This window comes from Miscanthus floridulus, chromosome 8, assembly GCF_019320115.1.
Source record: "Miscanthus floridulus cultivar M001 chromosome 8, ASM1932011v1, whole genome shotgun sequence".
Classification (NCBI taxonomy): domain Eukaryota; kingdom Viridiplantae; phylum Streptophyta; class Magnoliopsida; order Poales; family Poaceae; genus Miscanthus; species Miscanthus floridulus.
The window spans coordinates 73,470,198-73,487,032 of record NC_089587.1 but is presented as its reverse complement, the minus strand read 5'-3'; the positions used below and the strand labels follow the sequence as shown (position 1 = coordinate 73,487,032).

Sequence of the window (16,835 nt, the reverse complement as noted above, 5' to 3'; positions counted from 1 at the left end):
TAGTAAATTGGTAGGATAAATTAAAAGAATGCTTTAATAAACGTCTTATCATTTCTCTAATCTCTTGTTTTTGATCGGGAGGGTTGTCCTAAGTGGTTGGTTCCTATCTGTTACAGATGAACCTGAGGTCCGACCGCGGGAGCACTAGTGCCGGGGCGGGCCACGGTCTTGGCTAAGGCCAAGGTGAAAGTGGCCGAGGCAATGGAAACGGCAACGGGGAGAGCCATTTATATTAAACTATTGTCTACTATCAGTTTTAGAAAAATCAACTATCATCAGGAAACTACCAAACTCTATTTCCCTTGTTTATACTAAACTATTGTCTACTGTCATTTTAGAAGAATCAACTATCATTAGGAAATGAGAAGCAAAACGTGAGAAGCAACAATTTATAGTCTCAACCACTAGAATCAGATGTCTCAACCATTAGAACTAGATACAATACCACACTATTACACTTACACCTTTCGCAGCCACGTCGTAACCCCTATCGTAGTCCGATTTTAGCCTCGACAGTAAGTTGTTGGCAGTGATAGTCATAGCCATCGCCGTCACTATCTGAGATCGACTAGGATGTTCACTACACCGCCATTTTGGCTTATCATCCGTCCATGATAAGGTCCTTACTTCCATCGCATTAGACCATGGCTCGCCTATGTGGGTATGCACTAACACTGTCGCATGGCTTATGATCCGTCTGTGATCAGATCCTTATTCCATCGCATTGAGGACCGACCCGCCTGTGTAGGTGTACACTAACACCACCGTGTTGGCTTATGATCCATTCGTGATCAGGTCCTTATTTCCGTTGCCTTGGAGCATGACCCGTCTGTGTCGACGCGAACATCACCGTCACTTCAACGAATGAATCGCCTAGTCATAGGGCATCGTCACCATCGCGTTGTAGTATGATCCGCCCGTGATGATCCTTTAGTCGATGTTGGGTTACTAAATGATTCGGTGGTGATACACTATTGACCCCTGTCGCATCAAACTATAATACCTCTGGTGTTACGAGCTTGCTTAGCCCCTCGGTTATTGCCTAAGGGTTACTAAATTAGCAAAACAAGTTTTTGGGTTTTAAAATTTAAAGCACACATGAAATTATAAATGAATCTTGTGTGACTCGCTTTCGTGAATAAAACAAACAAATAAGTGTCGCTAGTCAACTTGCCTCGGTGCTTAACAAAATTTAAAGAATCTTGTGGACAAAAGTTGTTTAGGGCTTGTTTTAGAAAAGTATGAAGAAAGTGCTTAAAAATGCATGATAGCAAATAAATAACGAGTGGCTGGTTTATTTGATTAAGCATGAAAAACAATTTTTATAAACAAAAATAACATATAACTTGTAATTGGTACTTAGATAAAATTTGAAGTGCAAGTTTAGTAGATGAATATGCAACTCTTATTTTGGTGAATAAAAGTTGTTCAATAGTGTATCTGATAGTTCAAAAATTGAATCCGACATTTAAACTAGACCTTTCGTGAATCGGCAAGAAGTTAAAAGTATAGTTAGGATGCTATTTTTGACTATTTATATTGAGCAAAATAATTAAGAGGCGTTCGAATGTTTTGCTCCTATGGGTTAGTATGGAGTATGGGCTATGTCATGCTATGTTTGTTAGTCGAAATCGACAGGGTTTAGACCTTTTAGAAATTAAGGCAAAAAGCCCTAGTGGGTGTTAGTTCAAAACTAAAAGCTATAATTTTGTAAGTCATAAACGATAATAGACAGTGCCATGTTGGCATTTAAATTTTGACAAACATACCTCAACACTAATGTTATGCTTTTGCATAGTTGGTTGCATCGGAGTAAGTACTTGAGCATGGGACAAGTCGTAGTTGTGTTAGGGGTTACGACGATCACTCTAAACTTTCTTGAACTTCCCTAGAACGCATGGAGGACATGTCTTTGGCTCTCTGCGCGTGAACTGGCATTTTTGTGATGAGCTCACCTTGGCACTCGTTTATCTTTGTCTCTAGCTGCTCTTTGAGCATAACAATTTTCTTGTTAGGAACAGGGTAGTGTTGGCTTTGACTAGCATAAGTGGTTGAACCTTAGACGTAGACGATTACTATTTTTTGTTTAGCTTTAAAAAGCATGCACGCCATTATTTTCGGTTGTTCAGCTCTGTGGCCACGGTCGCCGCGTCCATGATGTTTTGCCATCGCGCTCAGGCATGCCGCACGCGTGTGCCACACGCACCTTTGCCTGTTGCCCTACAGTCGCCACACTGTCACCATGCACGTGGGCGCTACTAGCATCGAGAACGCCGTGGCTAGGCTATGACCATGGGTCAGCCCGCATGCTTGGCCGAGGGCGCTTAGCTTTGGTCTTACGATGGCCGACCCATCTGAGCACGACAACTGCTGTGGGGTGGGGTGCGCGCACTGTTGGGTAGGCTATGTGAAGCCAAGCTGATGCCGTGATAGAAGCCGTCGGGTCGACGTGGCTTCTGCCTCACCACCCAATCCAACTACCACCGAGCCGCGGTCGGACTCCGTGGTCCTGTTGCGTTAATGTCTTTGTTGCGGCGCCGTTGTCTGCCTCGCATCGTTTGCTGCCTCGGTCATGCGCAATAGTTTGATGCGCGAATGCTGTTCCACTGCTACGGCCGCTCCCGTCGCGATGCTGGCTCCATTCAGACTATATGCGATAAAACGTTGGATGCTTGGCACCGTGGGCACCCGCCGATGCCCTTCTTAGCCGCTGCTCAGCCTTTGCCGCGCTTAGACGCCCAGCTCAACCCAAGCACCCTTCGAGTTCAATAATAGGGCTACCTCTGTCTTCTAATTTCGCACAGCTCTAGCAATTACAATCCAATTCCTTGCACCTATGGCTTGCCAGGGAAGTTACCTAGCCGTACCACTAACATCGAGCAACAGGCATGCATCATAGAGGGTGAAGTTTGGAGTTTTCCCGTCGCCGGTCATTTTCTGGCTAGAGCTCTAGTCAGTTGAGGGGTGAGCTCCAATCCTTGGGTTTAGCTCAAATCCTTGCACCTATTGACTTCTCTAGATGTCCTAATGCTAATGCTTCCCTAGGTTTGGTCAGCGAGCTCTCCATCGATGACGTGACATGGTGGTGCCAAGCCAGAGCGCGTAGAGCCTATCGGCTAGCACATGGCTGGCTCTGCTCGGTCTTCCTCCGCCTCAACTAACACCCTGCATTTATCCGTGGTAACTCCCTGATGCTTCCCCACCTTTTGTTTGGTATATCTGTAGCCCTAGTTCACCGGAGCGTCCACGCTAGTACCTTGGACCAGACGACTAAAAGGACCTAGGATGCCGCCTAGAGGGGGGTGAATAGGCATTTCTAAAAATTAACACCTTTAAATGCGGAAACGATTAGTAAAGAGAGTTTCTAAAATGGAAACTCCAAATTAAGTATAGTACCACCCCTCACAAGTTTGCCATAGAGTAAACAAGGTATAAGGAATATATATAGAAGTTACAACCCTATAATACAAAGTTAGAATAGAGAATGAATATATTCAGCATAGGTAGAAAACACCGGACGTGTCCGGTATACATGTGTTCTGCAGAACAGCCTATCACAGTGATCAATACCGGACATGTCCGGTAGCTATACCAGACGTGTCCGGTATATACGGTTTTAGTGGAACAGCCCTAAACTTGCTTCTTTCGATTTCTAACTTCAAATCAAATTGTAGGTACCTACTAGATATGACAATATACACAGAGAGCCTGCACAAGAGCTGAAGCAACACAAATATCGAATGAAATACGAATTGAGACATGATATTTGTTTTACCGAAGTTTAGACTCGTTAGAGTCCAACTCTCCATTGAGGGGGCTGCAGGTGACCCAGCGAAGGTTAGCCCTAGAGGATACCACGAAGGTCACTCTAGCTGGAGTCTTTTCCAACTCCTTTTCCTCCTTCCACTAGTTGATTCTGAGGCGGCGGAATCGACCGTTACAAACTTTTTGTGGCACATCATAATCTCTTGGGTGCTCTCCGGTGACACCTAACCTTCTAGGGCCGAAGAGTCCAAGAGTAACAAATGCGAATCACGAGATTGACAATATGCACAAGTGCTCAAGTGGTTGGATTGCTCTCTTTTTGAATTTCACTCAACCCACAATTTGATTTGGCAAATTTGATCAATCACTCACTAAGAGAGGGTTGGGAGAGTTGGCAAGGCTCAAAAACATGTGTGTCTCTCAGCAAAATCAGCAGGCTCCAAAGGTGGAGTCTTGAAGGTATTTATAGCTCCCTTGGAAAAACTAGCCGTTGACATACCGTACCGGACACGTCCGGTATGCATACCGGACACGTCTGGTATGACTTACACTGCGCTAACGGTAACTAAGTTACAGTGATGTTATGAGACGTTGGAACTCTCGATGAATGCCGGAACTCTCGACCGTTGAAACTTCTGACTCACATTGGAACTCCTGACCCTTAGCATATTTGAAAACCATGTAACTGAGTTAAAGTATGTGAGGTGTCGGAACTCCTGACTTATGCCAGAACTTCTGACTGTCGGAACTCCCAACTCACATCGGAACTCCCAACCCTCAAGGCATGAGAAAACTAGCCGTTGGCCTCTGGTCATCCATACCGGACATGTCCGGTATGACCACCACAGTGAACTCTCCAAGTTAGTTAAAGCGCGAGATGTCGGAACTCTCGACTGTTATCGGAACTTTCGACCGTTGGAACTCTCGACTAACGTTGGAACTCCTGATGAACCAACCCGAGAACAACAATTTTATCATTGCTGGGCAAATACCGGACACGTCCGGTATTGCCAGACTCCGGTATTGCCAGACCAACAAGAAATCAGTTAGCTCTTTTGTCTCTCAAATACTCAAAACTCACGTGGGCTGGCTTGAGCACTTATGAAACATTATCTGTCAACATGATGCATCCCTCTTAATAGTACGACATACCTATTAAACTCAAGATTAAAGGAAAAATGAATTTATACCGCTTGAGTTGACCTCTTTTTAATTAATGCCGTCTCTTTCAATCTTCATCAAGTAGGGTGTCAACATGTTGATATTGATCTTGTCGCTTGAGCATAGCCATCTTGAGCACATGACTTGATTCCATTCATCAAATATGAATAACTCCAAATGCATCAAGTCATTTCAAACACTTTGTCCAATATAGATTTGATCCTCCACATCAATATGACCATCGTAGCTTAATTAGTACCTCAACTAAATGCAAGTACTTCCTTCTTCACCCTAGCTAGGTTCTTCGGCCATCAAGCCGTCGCTTGCCCTTCACCCTTACTTAGTACCTCAAAGCCTTTTCTTGCTATCTTCACCATCTCAAGCCATCAAGTCACATCTTGTGTTGAATCATCTATCCATTTGTATTGTTGTCTTTTTCATTTTAATTTAGCAAGCTTCAAATATGAGACCATTCCATATGCAATCCCTTATGTCTCATTAATTAATTCTTATGAGCTTAATTTCATATAGTACATGGAAATCCCACAATAAATAAGCATTTGCATGAATTCCATTTGCATTATTGTCTTATGCTTGAGCTAGATTGTTTATACAACAACACATCATTTTGGCTTTCATTAAGTACCTATGAGATAACCTATTACCTGTCCACACTTAGCAAACGGGTTAGACCTTTAATCATGTTGTCATTCAACCATCCAAAACCCAGTAAAGGGCTAGATGCACTTTCAACGACCATGGCCACCACCGTGGCTAACCGTGTCGTGGTGTGCCGCGCTCTGTGCCTCCGCCCCTTTGCATGCGCCCGTAGGTGGGATAGGCCGTCAGTTCTTGCACAGCCACTAATGAGCCTTCCCTGGCCGAGCTTGGTCACCGAGCAGCCGCCGCACGTCGGCGTGCTCTGCTCTGGTGCTTGCGAAGACTGGGGAATGGAGAAGCCAAATGTTTCTAGGGTGCTTGATACAAATTGGATGACTCATATAAATAGTGCTCTAGATCTTGGGATGGTTTTCACTTTACTATAGGGTCTCTTATGCAAAAAGTGCGTCCCCACCTGGGCTCTTTCGGGCTGGGCCAGCCTTGTGCCGCCCCTGGGCCTAGTGCCGCATGCCCCGCATGGGCCGGCCTACTTTGGCTGGGCCACGCCGGTTGGCCACGTGGGCTAGCCTCCCGTCGGCTTGGGCCGAATGGCTTGCGGAGCCTTTTCCTTTTTCTCATTCTTATTAATCCCTTTAAATCGGTTGTGATTTGTAAAATCCATAATAAATCAAATAAAAGTCATAAAATGACAAATCCAATTTTGTTGGACTCTACACAGATTGTACTACATAGTGAACACATAAAATCATATGCTTTAGTACAAGATAATTGTCTTAAAAATTAATCTAGTGTTTGTTGTAATTAATTAAATTAGCTCCTTTAGTCCAAATGCTATAAAATTTTTATGGTAGGTTCATCATATGGTTAGGTGTCCAATGTAAATTTTGCAGTTATAGAGAAATTAAATTGCTAAGATAGTAAATGAGACCTAGTTTGAATACATAGTAAATCAAATAAATGAAATAAAGAAACACCTTAAAATTGTATAACTAAAACACTTGTTGAGAAATAACACCTTTCTCGATGATGTTGATATGTAGATTAGTACGTTAGTCATTAGAGCTATCTTGTTAGTTCGTAGCATGTACTCTGTTTTAAAGAGTTATTGTTGCCTTGTTAATTATCTGTTGCATCATCTCTGTATCGCATTGCATACCATAATAGGGACGTCGATGGATCGTGGAGTCATCAGGAGTTGCTGGAGAAATGGTACTTTTGGAGATTGTGTCGATGTGATGGAATGCTAACTTTCGATTATATTTTACCTAGGCAAGCTCTGGTGCATAACCCCTATTTTTCTGCACTTTATATTATGTTGTGCAATAAGTTTTAAGGAGTTGAATGAAACCCACTTGCATATATATATATATATATATATACTATGAGTCTTACTAGTATGACAGGATCATGTAGATTGCTATGCTATAGGACTCCGGTAGAAGTCAAGTGATTGCCTGTCACTCGCGAGAGATAGGAAATATATTATTGTTGATATATTATTATCACTGGAATATATATATATATATAAATGATAATTGGAGACCGGGTGGAATGGTACTTTGGATCTAGATTTGGTTTGGCATTCGAGTGAGGCTCGGATTGCATTTGTTCCGCCTATGTCGGTTAAGGACCGGCCATTGCATTGAACTCTAGGCAAGTCATAGACTTATTATCCCGAGCATATACTTATGTATGGGCGCAGGGAAGGCTTGTTGCTCTCTTGTCGTGGGTTCTGGCTCTTTTCAGACTAACTGATTGGAGGCGGGGATGGTGGAGGTCTAAGCACCGCACTGAGTTTGGGACTCAGGAGCGGGGGCTTAGAGTCCAAGTTTGGATAGGGACCTAGACCCCATGATAGGAGAGTGATGAGTTGGTCCTGCTTGTGCCTAGGGTACAAGCGGGGTGTGTGTTTCGGGGTACCCAGCTGGGCATATTGATTCGTGAATCACGGCCGTATCGATACGACTTGTCTATAATCTAGCACTGTAGTAAGAACTAGAAGATGAAAGATGGTAAAATGATTCTGATTGCTTACCACCTGCTTGAAAGTAGCACAGGTGCTTACATAGAATGGTTAGTTAATGAACTAATGATGACTGCTAATCAAATTGAATATAAGGACGCACGCTTAGTAATGCTTCCTACAGATGCAATAAACCCATAAGCCAGATAGCCTTGCATATCCTTGGAGTCTTTTCTTTCCTCCTGTCGGGTAAGTCTTGCTGAGTATAATTGAGTACTCAAGGTTTTATTTCCCCCTGTTGTAGGTGACAGGCAGATGCTAGAGCTGACTCTTGGGTGTGGATTCCTCCTGGTGGGCTCAGAGAGGATTTCTTTATGCTGCGATCATAGTTTTATTTATAACTCTCACTAAATGTTTTATAAATAGAAGTTTTATAATCTGTTGTCATAGTTTATATATCAATGCTTCATCATGTCATGAATAGATATTTATTTCCGCTGTAACTCTGATCACATGTTTATATTTCGCTGTTAAATTAAAATTGTTCATAACTCTAATAACATGGGTATATTCTGCTGTTATAATCCATAAATATTATACTCTAATATTGTATTAAAAGTGATGTAAGAAATGGTGAATAATAATGTAAGCTTTATTCTCTCATTTGTGATCGTGATGAAAAATGTGGATTTTCGGGTTCTTTCTTGGGGTGTGCTCGATGAAACCGTGTAATTTGGTGTCCTCCCTTGAGTACTTAGTGTCTAATGGAAGACAAGTACTCCTGGGAGGCATTAGATTAGGCGGTTCTGCCACACAGATGAATAGCGATGGTGATGACAAAACAACCAACGGCCCATACATCCGACGATGGCAGATTTGCTTTCAGTTTTCACAATATATTTACTAATTTAGCTGGGCCTTAATAACTTACTGAACACACACCATACAGATATAATCATTACACATCATTCATCATGTCCACAATGAAGAGTACTTGTTATAATAATAATGCTCGACACTAACATAAAAACTGTGTCAACTGATGAATTAACACAAGCGGTACATAGATAGCATAATAAAGGTTCTACTCCCTATAGACTTATGTAAGGTAGATGTGTTCCGCTCCTTTAAATTGGCACTCCTTGATTAGCTTGGCAGCCAATGCACGTTGGAACCCCTCTTCCTCCTCCCATAGCCATTGCAAGAAAATCGTTCAAAAGCACCGAGACTCCAAAACATACACAATGCAAAGCAGTAGAATTAATAATTAATAATATTCAACATACCATTGGTTTAGTTACCAAGCCAAAATTGGACTATATATAGACTCAAAATAACTCCCTACCTGAACAAAGACATGTCCTACCAATAAAATACAACATATGTACCTTTACTGCTCTGCTAATGACTCCATGAACAAGGAAACATAAGAAAGATAGTGAGGTCTTTTGATACATAGACTCCAGGTAGGTCTAGGACAGCGGATGACCCATGTAGGGAGGACATGAACTTTTCTATGGTTCATGTCATATACAAGCAGTGTTTTATCCTCCCCAACAAGGAAAATAAAATTCCATTCAAGGTAAACTACAATCACTCTGTACTCCGCGTCACAAACCTCATAACCAAATTCAATATTGTTCTGTCTAAATATCTCTAGCGTGGTCACTATATGCTTCAATGTCCATCTATTACTACCATAGTCTTCAAGGATCTAGATTGAAAGCTGAGTCATGGTGTAAATATCAGCAGTACATAAACACAACTGACCCTAGGCTTCATGGATGGAGATTGCATCACCACATGGCTTCTATATTTTCGTCCATGTCTTTCCATCCATATCAATAGCAATGATCTGGGAGAACTCGAGCCAGTGCATAAAACCATTAAGAAACACACTTCTCACATATGTGGATACTATAATACCATCGCCCCATTCAGATTCTATAAAGATCCAAGCTGCACTCTTAGATGAGTAGATGCTCACACCTACGGACTCACCCTCCCTCATCTTCCCATATTCAAACACATGGAAGTGCAAGGAGACTGTCAGATCGAACCCTAAGCAAGCCTCGCCACAAGAACGGAGGTTATTCAGCAGTAGCAACCATTTGTTAGCCATCGGATTGCAGACAACATAGCGACACCCAAAACACCAGTAGAGGATGAGGCCGCGGCAACAATTTGAGACGACAACATCATGAATGGGGAAGGGTAAGAAGGACACGAAGGGGTGTTCACCGGTGACACTGGCGAAGTGGTGTTTGCCTTTCTAGATATGATAGAAGAATTCGACAACAATCTGGGGTAGCTCCTTTTGGTACTCGGTGTCCGAGATAAGGTAGTTCCAGGAGCGACAGACACACTTGTAGTTGTACAAGGAGTAGGCGGTGAGGCGGCGGAGGATGAGGACTGAGACATGGTCTGTTAGGCTACCCACTCCCTTCATCTTGTTGGGGACCTCCTCCATCTTAACAAGGATCTGTTGGAGCGATAGACATACACTAATCAGATAGAAGCTTGCTTCCTACTTACATGAGTGAAGAGGGGAATAAAAATCCAAGAAACATGGATAAGGGAAGTACGAAAGCATTACCCTTACATTTGGATCTTGCAGCAGTGAGCTCAAGTGGGCACAGTGGTGAGTACCACCTTGATCACTAGTGAATCTATGTGGGGTGGTGAGGCATACCGGCACCGCGACGCGGAGCACTAGATTATCAGTGGTGAGCAGCGGTGATGGGGAATAGTAACACTGAGGAGGAGGCAGACAGGGTGGGGAAGCGGCCTTTGTAAGCTAAAGTCAGGGCCGCAGCAATGCAAATTTGAGCAAAACTTCATAAATATGTGTGGGAGATTTGGATGGGTTTGGAAAATAACAATAGCAGTGCCATCTTGACCATCTAGAAGTGGCGGTGAAGTCTATCGGCAGTGATGGTTGCGTGTTACGAATATCACCTAACGACGAACGTGACATACGGTCGTGAAATCTAAGGTGCTCGGGGGCTACCATCACACTACCGGTCGTAGAAGGCTGCTTCCCCATCACAAAAAATAAAGATCGCCATAAAGATAAGGAAGATCCCAAAAAATACATAAGTTAAGTGTTGACGGTAGTTACCATCTATTATAAACCATCAATAAAACCTGAAATCATGCATGAAAATGATCACCAACATAGACTTAGGGGTTTAAACTGACAATTTCTATGAGTTTTGGTGAATTCATGTTTTCAGCAAGGTTTATCTAGGAAACCATCAAGGAGGATCAAAATGTCAAATAAAATCACGCTTATCCATAGTGAAATCAACTCTAGAAGGTTCCAGAGGACACTAGAAGCCATGCCACTGAAGAAGATTGTGAGGGGATGATAGGTGGGGCTGGCCAACCCCACCTGTAGGCTGGCTAGTCCCTTGGTCCCACATGTCAGCCCTAGCTTCTATGTTGGTTCCTCCACCGCCTCCTAGATTACATCTACGCTGTTTATGCAAGTCGATTTGATCTGAGGCTCAGAATTGACGCTCTAGCCTATATATACCAGCCCCAGCCCCCTCCCTAGGAGCACTGCCATAAGTCAAGATCAGACTAGAAATTAGGGTTTCCAGAGAGAAGAGAATAGAGCTCCAATTCTTCAAAGTTCTAGTATAGGCTAGCTAGCAAGGTTCAAGTATAGTTTGGGCTATTGCTCAGGATTCTGGATTCACCATCTGGAGGCCGGTATATCCATTGTATCCCTCTTATTTTATGACTTTGTGCTACTTCAATATTTTGTTGCTATTTATTATGTTCCTAGTTTGCTCTAGTTATATGCTTGATATAGTCATGATTGATTATGAATATATGCATATGTTTGCAAAGCGCTTTGCTCAATACTCGAGTGAGTTAAGTGGTTGACATTATGTAAGCGTGGTGCTTAAATATTGTTTACCTGTGGATGCATTCTACACTCTGTGTCATGTGGTAGATCGTAGATGTGATACTCCCATTGAGTCCTTTGTAGTCCACTCCCCGTTTGTAGAGCAAGTAGAACATGGTTGCGAAGGGAGTCAAGCTCTGTTCTTGGTCTTCCTTAGTAATGTTCCTTATGCATAGATCAGAGTTAATTATGCTATAGATGAGAGTGTATATACTTGGGTGTACAAAAGACTTAGTAAATAAGGAATAACCTAGGAATCTTTTGCTCTCAACTAATCTTCTGCCTAGCCATACTACATTTATGAGTATCTATTCCTATCTCTGGATTACTATTAATACCTTACACTTATCATTTATTTATCATTTGACTTACCCCTGCTATAGCATGAGAGTAAATGATCTTGTCATAAGTATGCATATTTGTCAATATCTCTTGCCACCCCATCGCTCCTCCTTATGGATAAAATATAAATAACAATACCTGGTATATTCCGGGTTGAAATGCTATAATGGTATATTATCTATGCACTTGTGGATACTAAACATATATATATACATATATATATATATTTACAAGTGTTCTTATAAAATGCCAACAAGCATTTTTGGCGCCGTTGATAGGGAGGGGCACAAGGCTAAGAGAATTGATCAAATAAATACTTATCGATGAGATCATAACTTTATACCTCTGCTTTAGCAGGCTTACCCTTGTTTGTCTTTGTTTATATCTTATACAGGGTATTACAGGATTGGTTGTGATTCACCTACAATCTCCATCAATCAGAATCAAACCAATCAAGAGGAAGCTCAACACTAGTTTTTGAAGTTATGGCTGAAAAGACTCTGCGTGAATTCTTTGCTCCAAGCACTGAGAACATTCACACTGGACCAACAATAAAAACCAATTACCTTGAGTTTGAGCTCAAGCCAAGCCTCATCAACATGGTACAAGCTACCCTGTTCAGTGGAAAGGCACATGAAGATGCTAGTGCTCATCTTCAGAATTTTTTTGGAGATTAGCAACACGATCTCCATCAAGGACGTTGCTCAAGACATCATACTACTCTGCCTCTTTCCATTCTCATTAGTGGGAAGGGCGAAGCAGTGGTTCTACACCAACAAAGAAGTTATGAACATGTGGGCAAGATGTTTGAAGGCCTTTCTAGCAAAGTTTTTCCATACAGGCAAGACCAATGCCTTAAGAGGAAAGATTTTTAACTTCCAACAGTAGAAAGGAGAAACCATTCTAGAAGCATGGGAATGTTTCCAAGAATACATTTTAGATTGTCCTCATTATGGGATGGAAGATTGGTTGCTCATGCAAAGCTTTTACCATGGATTAACTCAGAAAGCTCATGAATAACTTGATGCTACTGCTAGAGGATCATTTATGTCATTCACCCTTGGAAAAGCTGAAACTCTCATGGAGAAGATAGCCTCTAATCAAGGCTGGTCTCAATATAATATTCAAGCATGCAATAAGAGCGAAGAAGTACCAGAAGAGGTGTGTGCACTATCAACCGAGATGGACGTCTTGTTGAATTGGCTTGAACAGCGAGCCAATTACAAGAAAGATCGTCAGGCCATTCAAGATGCTTTTAATTCCTAGAATATATGTGGAGAATATTTAGGGGTTGATTTCCCTGAATATCAAGAAGACACAAATATTGTCATCAGCAATTCAACTCCACAATAATAGAGACAAGGATGGGGTCAACAACAACAGTGGTCAAATTACCAAGGTAAGTATCTAGGTAATTATTCTTCTAAACTTAAGCAACCATCTTTGAGAGACTTGATCTTAGAACAAGTTAGGATTAATGAGAATATTTCTAAGAAGCTTGCTTTTAATGATAAGGTCCTAGAAAACATAAACACTAAAATGGATAGTTTTTCTTCTGCTATAAAAGACCAACTTAGCTATAATAAGAAGATAGAATCATAATTAGCTCAGTTGGCCGCTGCTCTGCCTTTAGCCACTAACCTTGAGAAGGTCAACGCCATAACCACAAGAGGTGGCAAGTCTACTCGTGATCCGCCATATCCGACAAGGATAGGTAAGACACCGACAACAGTACAAGAGGAGAAGAAGGACGATGAAGTTGAAGAAGTCGAGTCACAAGCACAAGAAATGATGCAAGATTTTCATGACACTACCTTCCTACCGTTTCCACGCAGAAATCGAAAAGCCAAAATGAATGAGCAGTTTAGTAAGTTTGTAGAGGTAATTCAAAAGTTATATATCAATATTCCTCTGCTAGATGCCATACAAGTACCCACCTATGTGAAGTACCTTAGAGACATCCTGAACAACAAGAGACCACTGCCCACCACTGAGGTAATCAAGTTAACGGAGGAGTGTAGTGCGGCCATCCTGAATACATCACCTATCAAGAAGGACTCAGGATGTCCCACTATTGATTGTTCGATCGGAAACCGGAACTTTGAGAATGCTCTATGCGATCTTGGAGCAAGTGTCAGTGTCATGCCCAAAGGTTTTCAACAAGCTCAATGATTCAACGCTCATGCTAACATCGATGTGCCTACAACGAGCCGACCAATCGGTTCGCTATCCTGCAGGAATCACCGAGAATATTCTGGTAAAAATAAGAAACTTCTTTGTTCCAATGGATTTTGTAGCACTTGATATGCAGGAAGACATGAAGACACCCCTCATCCTTGGGAGACCCTTCCTAAGTACTACAAATGCACACATTGATGTTAGAGCTGGGGAAATCAAATTCTATATTAATGGGAAGGAAGAGCAATTCACTTTCAAGCCAAGACTAGAACAATGCTCTAATTTGGAGTGGCATGAGAAGCCAGTACAACCATCAGGGTCTCCATCCCCAAGACTAACTGATGCACCCAAGGAATAAATACTACTGGAGGAGTCTGGATCGACGGACTTAAAATCCCAAACCCTCGACGAGAGACATATGGGAGACCGCCTCACCAACATCCAGCAACACCAGCAGCAGGAGAACAAGAATTGGCACTACTTATTCTAGGGTCTCAACATTGACCCGCCATTCTGATCAACTATAGCAACACCCAACTTGGGGGAGGAGGATCCCCCATTATCTAAGGTAAGTTTTCTTTTCTAGTATTTTGTTTCCTTTTTCTTTTTATTTGTTTTTCAAGTTTGTCTTTATTATGTTAAAAAATGCATAACTAGGAAAAGAAAATAAAAATTTGTCTTTATCTTTTATATATTAGTAAGGTGTGATCTAAAACAAATGAAAATCAAATAAAAAGAGTGTGTATAAAGTTTGCTTTAAATTTATATTTTTAAGAGCTACTAAATAAAAAGAACTTGAAGATGATGATTCACAATGGAAATAATGAATAGTTGCTCTGTTATAATTCCTTTCAAGTACCTAGTTTTCAGCCTTGAATTCTTTTGAGTTTTGGATATGATTGTTTTGACATGAGAATTTGCTCTGAACTTAAAACTCATGGGTAGCAATGCTTGATATAAGTCTAGGTAATTGATAAATATGATATGAGAAGGTCTGAGCTGCTATTTATCTTGTTTCAAGTGATACTAAAATTCTAGAGATTTCCTTTAAAAAACATAAAAAGGCAACATGATGAGTTCCTGTATTACAAAGCTTGAATTCCTACCAGAGCCAAATATGATATTTAGGCTAGGAAAACTTCCACTCTTATATGCTACTTGTTTTGCATTGAGTTTGGTCAAGGTTTGTTGATCCTTATGAGAGGTTTGTCGCGCTCTTAAAATCAAGATCATGTACACACCATCCACATAAGCACTGCTCCTACATTGGGGGTAGGCGCAAAAACATGCATTCCATCTAGATCCACCAAAAATGTTTTACTCCTACACTGAGAGTAAACACCAAAAAAATTCTTGATAGGTTCCACCCACCAAATAAATGCTCCAAGTTCTTGTTGCTATCTTTCAAAAGTTTTGTTGCAGAAAAGAAGCATGGGCTATGCAAGAGTTATTCATAAAAAAAGAAAGAGAAGAAAAACAGAGTTGAAAAAAATGGACAAGTGTCCGAGATATTCAAAACAATGGGTACTTAGATGCCCGCCTAAAAAAGAGAAAGAGACGAATAAGATAGCCCATGTTCTCGCAAATATTTCCAAGTTTAAAAGAGAGATAAGTTTTCAAGGAGCATAGTAGAATTAGGTTATCCACAACTGTCGACGAAATCTAGTCGGCAGTCTACCGAGGGGTATGCCCATGATAATACATGAATCAGTGGAGGTACGCGAGACACAAACTAGATGGTGACACAGAACACAGAGACAACGATTTAGACAAGTTCAGGCCGTCAGCTTGACGTAATACCCTACGTCCTATGTCTTTGGTGGATTGTATATTGATATGAGGTGAAAACAAGGGGGTCCCTACCAGCCTTATATAGCTCGAAGCGTAGGGTTGTAGATCGATTGAATCTAGTCCTAATCGGTTACAAGATATCTATTTACAAGGAATACAACATCTTTAGCATATCCGATCAGATCATCCTTGATCGCCAAGGATCTTCATGTAGCCTTGCAAGGCACGTCGACCTGTGTCGTGCTCCTCATGGCATAATCTTATGGGCTGGGCCTCCCCTAGCGGCTCGGCCCATGTGCAGCCCTAGGGGTATCTAGGGTTATACCCCCACAACTAGTTCCCGAGCACCTTATATCCGCTAAGCAACACCATGTCGAGCTAGTCTGAGCTGTCCAATTTGTTGCTGAGCACTTGGAACAGGCTTCTGACCAATTTAACTAGGAGCCAAGCTATTGAAACAAGCGTCCGAGCTATTGAACACGTCATCCGAGCTGTTGAACACGTCGTCCGAGCTGTTGAAGTAGATGCCCGAACAGTTCAAATGGTTGTTGAAACCGGACTCACTCGAAGTTGACAGAAGGATGTGGGGAGCTCAAGTAAAATTTTTTGAAGTCTCCACCTTAGGTGAAGTGTGCCCACTTAGCTTTCGAGCAACGAAGTTGGACGTTTAGCATCCCTGACTTAGTCGGCACGGAGGAACTTAGTCCCTCAAGAGCGAAGAGAGATGCTTAGCATCCATGCCTTAGGCGTAAATGACTCTTAGAGCCAAACTAAGGGCTTGAACAATTGTAGATTATGACTTAGTCGTTTTTTAACAGAGCTGGGTCCTAGAAATAAGCACATTCATTGCAAGGTGAAGTGTGCCCAGTTAGTCCCCGAGTCTGATAGTAGGTGAAGTATTCACGTGGTGCTAGGGTCAAAATTTGTAGACTCCATATGTCAAACCAGTCCCCAGCTTAGATAGAAACTAGTCCCCAACTTAGCTGAGAAAAATTAGTACAGTCATCGATAGATGACGTGTACCCACATAGTCCCCGAGACTGCTGGAAGATTGTGAAGAAATCTTGTAGCATGATCTTAAAGATAAAATCACACTTT

General features: G+C 41.8%; 1 non-coding gene across 1 annotated transcript; it reads right to left on the bottom strand.

Annotated features, from left to right (window-relative positions):
- Positions 1-12,620: 12,620 nt before the first annotated feature.
- LOC136478580 (small nucleolar RNA R71) lies at positions 12,621-12,727 on the bottom strand. The gene has a single exon (XR_010764304.1). It is a non-coding gene; the product is annotated as a small nucleolar RNA R71 (small nucleolar RNA).
- Between the last annotated feature and the right edge of the window lie 4,108 nt (positions 12,728-16,835).